The 12,478-nt window shown below is 52.1% G+C and overlaps 1 protein-coding gene across 1 annotated transcript in view; it reads right to left on the reverse strand.

Annotated features, from left to right (window-relative positions):
• The window catches only part of CPNE2 (copine 2), a 44,268-nt gene extending 38,933 nt beyond the window's left edge, over nt 1–5,335 (reverse strand). The window contains exon 1 of the mRNA XM_063109464.1: nt 4,845–5,335. The gene's annotated coding sequence lies outside the window, so the exon portion shown is untranslated. The remainder of the gene's footprint in view (nt 1–4,844) is intronic.
• Between the last annotated feature and the right edge of the window lie 7,143 nt (nt 5,336–12,478).

Raw genomic sequence — 12,478 nt, forward strand, 5'->3', positions numbered from 1 at the left:
AGGATACTGCTATCTGTTCTGCAGCTCCTGGTCCCGGCTCCCAGGAAGTATTCCCCAAGGAGATGGAAATCATAGCACTGACTGGATGCTTCCTGTGTTCCTGGACCTGTTCTTAGGGCCTAAGCCTCCCCATAACCCCAAGAGATGGGCTCTTCAATTATCACCCCATTTTACAGATCAGAGAACTGAGGCTCAGAGAGGTTAAGTAATCTGTTATAGGTTGATTGTGTCCCCCCAAAAGATACCCCCAGTACCTCAAAATGTGAACTTATTTGGAAACAGGGTAGATGCAGATGTAATTAGTTAAGATAAGGTCATATAGCAGTAAGGTGGGCCCTTAATCCAATAAAATTGATGTCCTTATAAGAGGACAATGTGAAGACACAGAGGGGAAATGGCCATGTGAAGGATGAGGCAGAGATTGAAGTGATGCTGCCACAAGCCGAGGAATGCCTGGGGCTACCAGAAGCTGGAGGAGTCGAGGAAAGATCTTCCCTGGAGGCTTCAGGGGGAGCGCGGCCCTGCCGACAGCTTGATTTCAAACTTGTGGACTCCAGAACTGTGAGAGGATAATTTCTTTTGTCTTAAGCCACCCAATGTATGGTACTCAGCTAGTCTATGGCAAGCCAGAGTGTGAAATCAGGCAGCTCGGCTTCCAGCATCCACTGTGCTCTTAAACAGCACCGTGCACATCTCCCAGGTCAGGGAACCAGGTGCATAACTCTAGTGGGGGCCCAACTAGAGGGAGGGGTTAGAGGAGTTATCTGCTGGGAGCTGAGCACGCTCTCTCCTGTGTCTTTGAGAGGGGACAGCTAGGGCACACTGGGAGGCCAGATACTCCCAGCTCCTAACAGGACACATTGAGGGAGACAGAAAAGTGAGTTGTAGAATGGGCTCCCTACCTCAGGGCATTTGCATTTGCTGTTTCCTCAGACTGGGGCACTCTTCTCTCATTCATTCATTCAAAAATATTTGCTGGGATACAGCCACAAAGGAGACCAATGCCCTTCTCTTGTGGGGCTTCCAGTTGATTAACATTTCAGCTCAAATGTCGCCACCTCCTTGATCCCCATCGCACCACCCCCATCACAAATAACTTCACTCTGCCTTATTCTCTGTATGACACTTTCCACTATCTGAAGTTTTCCTGTCTCTTTGTCATTTGCTCACCTCTCTCTGTCCTCTGACTCTACTCTGAGCCCCTGAGCCCAGGGACTGAGTCTGTCTTGATCATAGTTGTACCCCCAGCATACAGCACAGTCCCTGACCCAGAGGAGCTGCTCACTAGACATTTGCTGAGTGACCAAATGGATGGCTGCGTGATGAGGGAGGCCTTCTCGTAAGGCGGTGACCTGAAGCCACAAGTGCACAAGTGGCAGAAGAATTACAACACCTGTGCACAGCCCTGTCCAATTTACAAGTCTTTTCACAGCTGCCTTAAGAACTTAATGAAGAAAGCAGTAGGGAAAGCTCCTGTTCTTAACGTCTCCATTTCCTAAATGAAGAAATTGAGGTCAGAGAGGTTAAAGACTTGGCCCAGGTCACACAGAAAATGGGTGACTCTCCCCAGTACACCTCAGTCCCCTGGGGGGAAGGCAATGCAGCAGGTGATACCTCACCCAGGAAAGCAGCTGACTCCTCCTCCTCGACATCCCCCAGCCCTCAGTCTTTCAGTATCAGGTGAATCCCACCTTCTCCCAGACACACACCTTTCCCTAGCCCCTCCTCTGCTGGTGAGTCCACTGCCTCTGGCAGTCCCCCAGCACTCAGCATGGTGAGACAGGGATCCTTCCAGAGACCCAGGAAGGCAAGCTCATAATTCTTCCAGGCTCCATCATCCAACGCCACAGACCCATTTAACAGGAGGCTACAATGAGGGGCAGACTCAGTCATTCCTTGCACAAACATTTACTGAGCACCTACTATGTGCCAGACACTGTTCTAAGTGCAGGGACATAACTCTGAACAAGATGGACACTGTTCTCACCCTTTCGTGGAGCTGACACTCTTTGGCGAGGGGGGCAGATAAGAAGCTGATTCAGAAATGGATAAATGAGATGATTTTAGGGAGTGGCAAATGCCCAAAGAAAAAGAAAGCAAGGTGATACAGTTCCTCACTAACCAGCCTCATCTCAGACCTTGGAGGAAGAAGGTGTGGACGGGGAAGTGGAGAAAAGCTCCAGGACACGGAGCAGCACTATCGCTGAGCTCGCCATGGGAGCCAAGGCCAGGTGGCCCGACAGAGGGGCAGAGGACACTGGGCTGGGAGCTAGGGGGTGCCTTTGATCCTGGCTCAGTCCTCAGGCACTATGGGACCCCGTCCTCCCTCTAGACTGTGAAGGGTGAGACGCACTCTGCTAGGCGCCCTCTCCAGCTGCTACCTGTCAAGGCCACAGGGGACCTGGTCTCCCGTTCCTACATTGTGGCCCGCACCCCCCCCTTTCTGAGGCCATATTATCCAAGGGGGAGGGACTGGATCCTTGAAGTGTTTTGTTCCTGACTCAGCAGCCCCAGTACTGTCTGTTAGGGTTGGAGAAGGAGAGAGGGAGGGAGACCTCCATCAGGCAGCTGGGACCCTGACTCTGAGCTGGGGGCTTCTCAGTCAGGACCTTGCCTGGCAACATGCTTCCTGCTAGAGAACGCTCTTTTGTTTTCTATTCACTCCTTAGAGCCCTGTGAGGCCAGCCCAAGGCAGGGAAATGGGGACACCCAGACAGTATCTACCACTTCCATGGTGTTCTCCACACCTCAACTTGGTAGAACGTTCCCACCCACCCTGCCCCTAGAACAGTCTGATGTTTGGATTCTGTGGCTCCTCTCTCCAGAAAAGGGGGAGAGGAGAGGAGCAAGCTGGTCTGAGAAAATCCCAGAAGGAATCCTGAATGCAGTTACCCACCTTAGGCCATGAATAACGATAATAACAGTTAATGGTTACCAGGCGCTTACCACATACCAGTCACAGTGCTGGCATGCAATCCCTTTGTTACCTAATTTAATCCTCACGACTGCCTTTAAAGAAACACACAATAACCCTAAAAGATGGTAAAGGTATACAGAGTATTGTCCTCACTATTTTACAGATAGAGAAACTGAGGCTCCATCCCCGACCCTCTTCTTCACTTATGCCCCTGAGTTTTTAATTCTCATGGTATTCTGGGATGAGAGGGTCCTCTGAAATACCACCAGAGACATCATCCTTGCTGCTCATGAAATGCTCTCCATTTTGCACAACACTTGCCCCCCATTCCCCAATCCCAGCTTCCGAGCAGCCCTGTAAACTGGATTGTGTCATAGTTAGCCTCATTTTACAGATGAAAAAAAACCATACCCAAGGGGTGATAAGGCATGCAGACAGGAAGTGTCGGGGGGCGAGGAGAACCCAAGCATCCACATCCTCAGTCCCTGGTTCTTTCCTTGGACACACCTCCCTGTGTGACCCTTCTCACTCCAGCTGGCTAAATCAACAGCCTGGGGCGGTCCCAGGGCTCACTGGGCCCCAGGCCAGGGGAACTGCAATAAAACCACTCCCCTTTACGTTTGTGCCCAGCCTCCAGGCAGCAGGTCCGGGATGATTAGCCCATTTTACAGTCGATAACTAACCCAGAGGCTCAGAGGAGAACAGGGTCTGTGCCAAGGTCCCACTGCTGGTCAGAAGTGGGGGTTCAGACCCAGGTCTCCCAAGGCTCCCCATCAGGGCTGTCCACAGGCAGGCTGTAACTGCCAGAGATTACAACCCGGGCTAAAATGCCTGTTTTCCTGTGGATGAAGGGCTCCCCCCATCATTGAAGCTGTGGATGCCCAAGGGACAGAAAAAAACCCCTAACCCTTGGTGACAGCACACACACTTAAGTGAGCAAAAACTAAGGACAGATAAAACAAAGAGCTGCTCATGATTTTCCCAGACCCCTTGCCCTTGTCCCTTCTCCCTATACACATGGGGCAGGGGGAGTCAGACAGCAAAATGAACCCCCACTGGGTTCGAGATGTACCTGCGATCTTGGGTAAATCACAGCCCCCTTTGAGGCAGCCCCTCCCCCAAAGGAGAGCTTGCCGATTTAGGGGGTGGGAGGGGGGCGCGCGAGAGGCTGGGGGATGGGATGAAAAGAGAAGGGAAGAGGGGAATAAGATCTTTCTGTTTTCTGAGAAGCATCGCTGCGGGGAACGGGAATGAAGAAAGGGCCTTGCTCACTCGCTCTCCATGTCCCCCCCCCCCCCGCCCCCTTTAAACACACAGGTGCCAGACAGCTTTTGCGCAAAAACTAGTTTGCAAACACACTCCGACTTCTGGGCTGCTACCCAGCTCCACTCCCCCTCTTCACTCTCCCTTTCCGGCTGGGAGCTGGCCCTCGGGCAGTTCGCTGTGGGTCATGGGATGGGGGTGGAGGGTGCGGTGGGAGTAGGGCCTCGGAGAGGGGCCCTCTCCTGTCATGAGCCAGCCCGACCTCACGTCTTTAGCAGTTGTGGTGGCGGCGGGACTCCACCTCCCGAATGCCCTCCAGTCTCCTCGGGAGAGGAAGGAGGGTCTCCAAAGCAGCTGCGCTCTGACCCCGAGGGCGCCACCCTCCTCCTGCACCCCGCCCGCTCTTCCCCCGCAATCCGGGCGAAGGCGGAGCGCCCCCGCGTGGCCGGGTCGGAGCTGAGTCACCTGAGCGCCAGAGTCTGGGTGCGCGCGGGTGGCGGGGGCTTGGGGCACCCTAGACCTCCCCCCACGCCCCACCATCACCGGGCGGAACACAGCTGCCTTCGCACCCGCCACTGGAGCCAGAAGCTGAGCCCCAAGGCCGAACTTGAGCGCTCGCGCTAGGCTGCCCCGCCCGCCCCTTGCCCGCTCCGGCCCCACTCACCGCTAATCCCGAGGGCGCTGCCGCCCTCACCGCGTGGCTGCCGCTGCCAGCGCTCCGGGCCGCCGGGGCATCCCCGGACGCTTCCCCTGCTCGGCCGGGCCCGCGGGCGCGGGACGGGCTCAGGGCGCTGCCCGCAAGGCCATGGCCCGCTCGCGTGCGCTCCTAGCCGCTCGGGATCTAGTCCTCCTCCCGGGCCGGGCGGGCGGCGGTGGCGGCGGCAGCTCGGGCTCCTCCCTTCAGCCGAGTGGGGGTGTGGGGAGGGAAGTAGAGAGGCGAGGCAGGCGCTTCCTGGAGGAGCAAGCGCTCTCCCACGGGCGGAGCTGGGGCGCTGTCCCGCCCGCTGCCCGCACCGGCGCGCCCTGGCACTCGGGGAGCTCGGCGCCACGGGGTCCCGAACGTTCGATGCCGGAATCCGAGGGTCCTAACGTGGCAGGCTGGGACTCCGCGGATCGGAACGCCACTGGTCGTGCCCCCCTCCAGGCCTGCTCCGCCGTAGCCTCAGGCACCTACGAGTTGTGAGCGCTCAGCGCCCAGGCCCGCTGACGCGGGAACCCAGGGGATGGCTCGGGCCGGCCGGCTGGGCTCCCGGGCGCCGCCTGCGGCCTCAACCCCAAGCGCTGGTGGGCGCAGCGCTGCGCCCTCGGGGGAGACACCACAGGGCTTGGTGCTGGGCCGTATTGGGCAGCACTAGGATCGCAGTGTTTTCTTCCTTTTTTTTTTTTTACCCCCCAATAGCAAAAGAGCTTGGCATTTTCTTGCCGCTAGAGACTGGAAAGATGACATATTTCGCTGAGCGGGACGATAAAGATAAAGATGGGTCGGCACGGGGCGGAGGTAGCGTGAAGGCAGTTAGGCGAGTCTTTAAGGCCCTGCAACTGAGACCTCCCTTCAGCGAGGGCCTCCTTTTTCCTAGAAGAGGCAAGAAATGAGTCTCTCGCTGGCGCTCAAGCTGCAGGCTACTGAGCGGTATTTATGTGCCCTTCCAGCGAGTCAACCCCTGGGCATCCAAGAGGTGGGCCTCGGCTAACCAGACTCTGGGGAGGCAGGGCTGCTCCCGGGCATCTCAAGGCCATGTTAAAAGCTCTGTGTCCCTGGGGCTTAAGGATTGGGCAGCAAAGTGTGACTGCCTAGCGCTTCGGTTGTGTTTTCAATGCTGGGTAGATGAGGGTTAACGTGAGAGCCTCAAGCTGCCGCCTGCAAACCTCCCTCCAAGACTGAGTCACAGGCACTTGTCTGCTTTGGAGGGGCCTCCGCTGAACAGCCCCAGGGCGCTGAGCTTTGTTCTCTGCCCCCTGCTCCCCATCCATCCTTCCTTTCTCCCAGCCTTCCTCACCTTTCTTCCTCCTAAAGTCATCAAAAGCCTTCTGCCCAGCTCTGGGGCAAACCAACCGATAGGCGTCCTTAGACCCAGTTCCAGCCCCATGGAACCCCCCCACGGAAGAACCACCCCCAGAACCCCTCTCTTCTACTCCTTCCAGCAGCAGGAGAGCCAGGCACTGGGCTGGATGGTGGTGAAACAAAGCAGGTGGTCCCTGTCCTCGAGTAAGTTGCTCACCTTGGGGGGAGAAATGAAAACACGTATCCGTACAAAAGTTGTTCAGGAATGTTCCCACAGCAGCATGATTCTTGAGCCAAAAAGTGGAAAAAACCCAAATGTCCATCAACTGATGAATGGAAATAAAAAATGTGGTATAGCCATATAATGGAATATTATTCAGCCATAGAAAGGTATGCAGTATTAATACCAGCTACAATATGGATGAACTTTCAAAACATGCTAAATGAAAGAAGACGGTCACAAAAAAACACATGTTGTATGATTCCTTTTAGATAAAATGGCCAGAATAGACACACCCACAGAGATAAAAAGCAGATTTGTGGTTGCCTGGGCCTGGGAGGGGAGAATGAGCAGTGACTGCTGCTGGTATGGGATTTCTTTGGGGGTGACAAAAATGGTCTAACATTAGATTATAGTGATGGTTACGCAGCTGCAGATATACTCAAAACCATTAACTCATACACTTTATTTTTTCCCCAAACTCTCATGTGTGAGGGTGGAAGCCACACATTTTTGGCAGGAGGACGGTTGCCAGTACGGGGAACTGCACCTTGACCTTGGTGTTACAAGGTCATGCTCTAACCAACTGAGCTCACTAGCCCTTGACTCACACACTTTGCAGAGAAGAGATGAATGTTACGGTGTTTGAATTATATCTGAATGAAGCTGTCTAAGAAGAAAAAAAAGGTCAGGGATCAGGGATCAGGAGAGCCCAGAGGTCAGTTGATTAAGGCCAAGTGTCCATCACGGGTTGATTCTGCATAATCTGTCCTCAATCCACAAATGGCACAGACAGCAAAATGTTGAATGGAGTCTTTCCTTGCCCTGGTAGAGACCTCTCTGTGCATAGCGGGAGGCCTGAATGTCCCTATGTAGATCCATATGGGGGAGTGTATGAGAGTACCTCAGAAAGTTCGTGGAAAGACGGATTTAAAAGATAATATAAATCTTTCAATGAGTTCTTTGAAGACCCCTCATGTATGTATTAACGCCTGTCATCTGGGTGTTAATTTTCACAGTCCGTGCTGCTTGGACAAACAGATCAGAATGACTAGGGTTGCCTGTACACTGCAGTATGCTTGTGAATTAAAGACACATTGTGGCCTTTAATGAAGGAGTGCCATCTGTTTACGAGGACCTGGTTGGGCCTCAGGTGTGTGTGTGAGGGGAAGAGGAGAAAGGGAGTTCCAGTTATATATGCTGCATCACAAATCACTTCAAACCTTATCTCTCATACTTCTGGTGGTCAACTGGGCTCATCTAGGGCAGTTTTTGCTTAGGGTTTCTCAGAGTTGCAGTCAGACCACGACTGGGGCTGGAGCTATCTGGAAGGCTCTCTCACACATATGCCTGGCAATTGATGCTGGTGGTCAGATGGAATTGTCAGCTAGGACACCTACCCATGACCATTCCATGTGGCCTGGGATTCCTGTAGCATGGCACTGGGTTCCAAGAGTGAGCATCCCAAGAGAACCAGGTGGAAGCTTTATCATCTTTTATAGGACCTAGCCTTGGAAATCACATAGTGTCACTTTCACTGTAGTCACAAAGGAGTGCTACTGTCACATAGTAGGAAGAGCGTGTGGAATGGGTGATATTGTGACGGCCATATTTAGAAAATACCTTCTGCCACAGGGGGTCGATATGGAAACATATCAGTGATGCAGACGTCCACTCAAAGATCTCACCATGAGAGACAGGTGTGGCTGACTCCAGTGCCACATCTCAGTTGTAGAGTTCTGGCCCTGGGTTTGAATCCCAGCCACTCTACGTGGTGTCTGAGTGAGATCACTCAATCCTCTGAACCTTGGTTTCCTTCTCTATAAAATGGGGATAGACAGTGTTAGCTTCATGGGATGGTTGTGAGAATTCAATGAGACAGAATTCAGAGAGACTGTAATGTGGCTAGCATGGTACCAGGCTGTGTAGACACCAGAGCTAGTGTGTTATTGCTATTTTTCAGTTTCGGTGTTGTGGTCACTCTGATGCAAGAATGGCCCCCTCTGAGAATCAGGATGTTCAGGCCTCCCCAGCCCTTCCAGTGAGTCCTAAACACCTCCCTCATCTCTAACCCTGCATGTGCTGGAGTATGCACGTGGGGGGGGGGGGGTAGAGGGCCCAGTCACTGATGCTTCTGGCCCCTGGCTCCTAACCCAGGGAACCTTAGTTGGCTTTTGTTCTCTGGAGAAAGCTCCTCTTCTATTCCCTCCTTCCTGGGGCAAAGTTCCCTTTCTGGGCACTTAGGTGAGATTGGGGTGTGTGTGGGATGAACCACCAGGTGTGGCTTCCAAGGGCCAAAGAGGAGGTTCTGGGGGCTGAGAGACACACAGGGTGGAGGTGGGGTTCTTCACAGGGGTGACTGAGAGGCAGCAGAAAGATCAGCTGTCCCTGGAACTTCCTGAGCCCAGCTCTGAGAGGACCTTTACCAAACCAGCCACTGAATGGTCTATCTCAGAAGCTCTAGAGGGGTCCAGAGAGTGTGTCTTGCTCTGGCTGGAGCCACTGCTTCTTAGGCCTGGCCTTGGCCATGCAGGACGGGCTGGGGGTAGTAGCAGAGCTCAGGAAGGGTGCAAGGCACTCTCACCTTCCCAGGGACCACTCTCTCTCCTAAGGAACACACAGACCTGTAGGCCAGCTAAATCTCCAGCCCAGGACCACCCAAGGTCCCCCTTTTCTTTTTGCTCCAGGGTTGGCCTCTGAGCCCCACTGAATATTCACTGTGTGACTTTGGGCAGGTCATGTTACCTCTCTGTACCTCAGTTTTCTCATTTGTAAAACAGGGAGATTGTTGCTGAGATCATTGTTATAGGTTAGCGTAGGTCACAGAGGGTGATGTTCTATCGAAATAACCAGGCAGAGCAGGTGCCAGAGGATCCAAAACTCTCCCCAAGAGGGTATAGAAATGAGTCGTAAGGTCGTCTTTGCAGCTGAAAAAAGTAGGTCCTTGTGCCTTATCTCATTTTGCTCGACCCCTTACTATGTAGATGAGGAAACTGGGGCAGCACCTGTGGGTGAGTTACAGAAAGTCACGAAGACCTGGGTTTGATTCCTGGTGCTACCAGCTTTGTGACTTCAGGAAAGTTAGGAAAAATCTCTGTGTCTCGATGTCTTCATCTGAGCATGGAGCGTCACCAGGATCCTCAGGACAAAATAAGGGTATAGGCACAAAGCATTGCCCTGGCCTGTCTGGGGGACAGTATGCTCTGGACCAGGGGGTCTCTACTGTGTCTGCATGTTAGGATCACCCACGGAGCTTTTTCAATACTCTCTTTCAAAATAAGTATCTTAAAAAGCTCCCCAAGAAGAAAGAAAATAAACAAACAAAAAAATTTTTTTCAAAACAAAGCTTCCCAGGTGATTCTAATGTGTGGTCAGGGGTGCGATCTCATCACAGGTCTACAGTATCACCAAGCTTAGTGTGGTCCAGCCCCATCACCATCACTGGGAACTTCCAGGAAATGCAGACTCCCAGGCCCTGCCCCAGACCTGCTGGATCAGAATCTGCATGTTGCCAAGATGCCTAGGTGATTCCATGCACATTACCATCTCTGCAATTGTGATTTGATAGTTTGGGAAGTACTGGCCTGGACAGTGGATTTCAGACAGGTGTGTGTGTGTTTGGGGGAAGAACAGAGGAGGTAATTTGGGAGGACTTGAGGCCTCTGATGATGGGAAGGGAAATTCTGTGACTCCCATCAGAAAGATGGACATTCAATCTGTAAGACCGTAGACTGGAGGCCAAGTGACAAATTAGCAAAATGAGCTTATCCCAGTCTTACAGATAGAGATGGGTACTTACCAGCCTGATCACATTCTTAATGAGAAGGCTCACATGCAGAAACTGGGAGCACCGTTTTTTTACACTGCTTCGTGGCCCATAGCTTTACTTTTCTTTGAATTGTATTTGTTTTTATGTATATATTTAAGCTGAGCCCACTTTTGGGAGAAAGGGAGCAGGGAGACTGGACCCCAACAGTGTTGGATAGAAAAATAGTCAAGGCCTCCAAGCAGGCAGGCAGCAGGAGAGGAAGTTTCTTAATAAAATGAACAAGGCAACTTCACACCAACTTGATGTGGGCCAGCCAGCTCTGCTGTGCTGACAACACTGTGGTTTATTTCAGGGCAGCTGCTGAAAATTTCTTGGAATGTAGAATTTGGGCAGAGATGAAGCAGAAAAAAGAAGAGAAAAGTAAAATGGATTAGCAGCAAATAAAAACTGTCCCTGAGCTCTGGGCTCCCTCTTGCGGTGAGCATTTCACCTGGCTCCACACTTCAGGTTGGTATTCTGTTTCTTCCCCAGCCTTGACTTTGCTGGTCAAGGCATCTTCAGGCTTTTAGGGACTCATCCTCCAGTTTGGGGCAGGGAGAGAAGACAATGCAACCCCCTTAATATGAAGGTGCACCCTAAAGGCCCAAGGTCAACTTGATATTGTACTCTAGGAAGGGGAGACAGAACTTGGAGCCCAGAGTTTTTGGGTAAACTTCTTGGATCCTCCACCTGCTTACTTTCTTTCCCATCACCAGGCTGATGGCCCCATTTGGTGTGCCCTAACCCTGGCATAAGGGTGTCCCTGTGCAAGGTGCTGGTGCTTGGCATTCGGTGGGAGGACTTTCTCCTCATGCTTGGCAGAGGGCCAGGAACAACGTGGAGGGAGGCAAAGATCAGGGCCAAGACACTTGGGTGAGCCACTAGAAGGTTAGGACATCCCAAGCTCCTAGGCCATGTGGGAACAGACTTTAGAATTACTACCTACCTACCTTCCTTCTGGTCCAACAGTGGAGAAAGTTATCTCAAGAATCGCCAGTGGACCAGCCTGCCCTCCAGTGGTGCTCGGCCCTAACTGCACCCTCCTGGCCTCACTTTTCACTATGGGGTGGAAGGCTCTTCCTGAGACCAACTTGTTCTACCCACAGGCAGAAGAGAGGGCACTGTTCTCTTGTTATTTGGGGCATCTTTCCACCTCATATGACATTCAACCCTAAAAAGGGAGGGGAACTAGCATGTAACCAGTACTTACTTCTTTGTACCAGGGACTTTGCACACCTTGCTTCCCTGACCTCTCCATAGTCCTGGGGCTACATACAGTTCCTGGGGGTGATAGTTCCTGCCCTCAAAGACAGGTAGCAAGGGGTCAAGTCACATTCCATTCCATGCCAGTCTGACTTTTCCAAAGTCATGTTCCTAAGGTACCACCCACCTATGGAAACCTTCCAAGTCAGGAGTTTGCAGGGTTCTGCAAAGACCAGGCAAGCAGCAGAAAGTGGTGGTGGTGGTGAGGGGGGTCAGGACACTGGAGAATGGTAGGGTCTGCAGCAAACTGAGGGATGTGTGCCCTTCCAAAAGGCACAGTCATGTGGCTCCAGCAGATTACTCTTGAGTGGGAATGCTGGGCTAGCACTTAAGAGAAACCAGAATCTGGATTTTTATGTAAAAATTCCCAATTTTTTTGGCAGCCAGCCTGTAAGGGGATCCAAACCCTTGACCATGATGTTATCAACACCATGTTTTAACCAACTGGGCTAACTGGCCAGCTCCTAAAAGTTCTCGATTTTAAATACTGACAATTAATTCAGAAAAGAGTTTAAATATTATGCAAGTCCAACAAAAATGTTTCTAACATTTTGAGCTTCTAACATTCTCTGAGCTTTTATAATGTCCTGAAGTTACAGGTGAGGTCTGGAGAGAGGAGGTAACTTGTTCATGATCATTTGACCATCTAGAGACAGCATCTGAGCTTAAACCCATGTCTGCTGACTCCCAGGCCAGTACTCCTCTCAGTATACCTCCTAGCTGTTTGCCCTGCTCTCCAGTCCCTGGGTGCTATGGGTTAAATGGGTCCTCCAAAAGTTTATGTATTGAAAGCTTGACCCCCATTGTAACAGTGTTAAGAGGGTGGGAAATCCAATTATGGTATTTGAAGGGTGGGGCCTTTAAGAGGTGATTGGATTGTGAGGACTGTACCCTCATGAATGGATTGATCCATTCATGGAGTAATGGGCATGGTCTCCTTATAAGTGCCCTCCTTATAAGGAGGGCATGTGAGAAGGTTATCCCTCTCTTGCTCAGCCCATTCTT

This window comes from Cynocephalus volans, chromosome 10, assembly GCF_027409185.1.
Source record: "Cynocephalus volans isolate mCynVol1 chromosome 10, mCynVol1.pri, whole genome shotgun sequence".
NCBI lineage: Eukaryota > Metazoa > Chordata > Mammalia > Dermoptera > Cynocephalidae > Cynocephalus > Cynocephalus volans.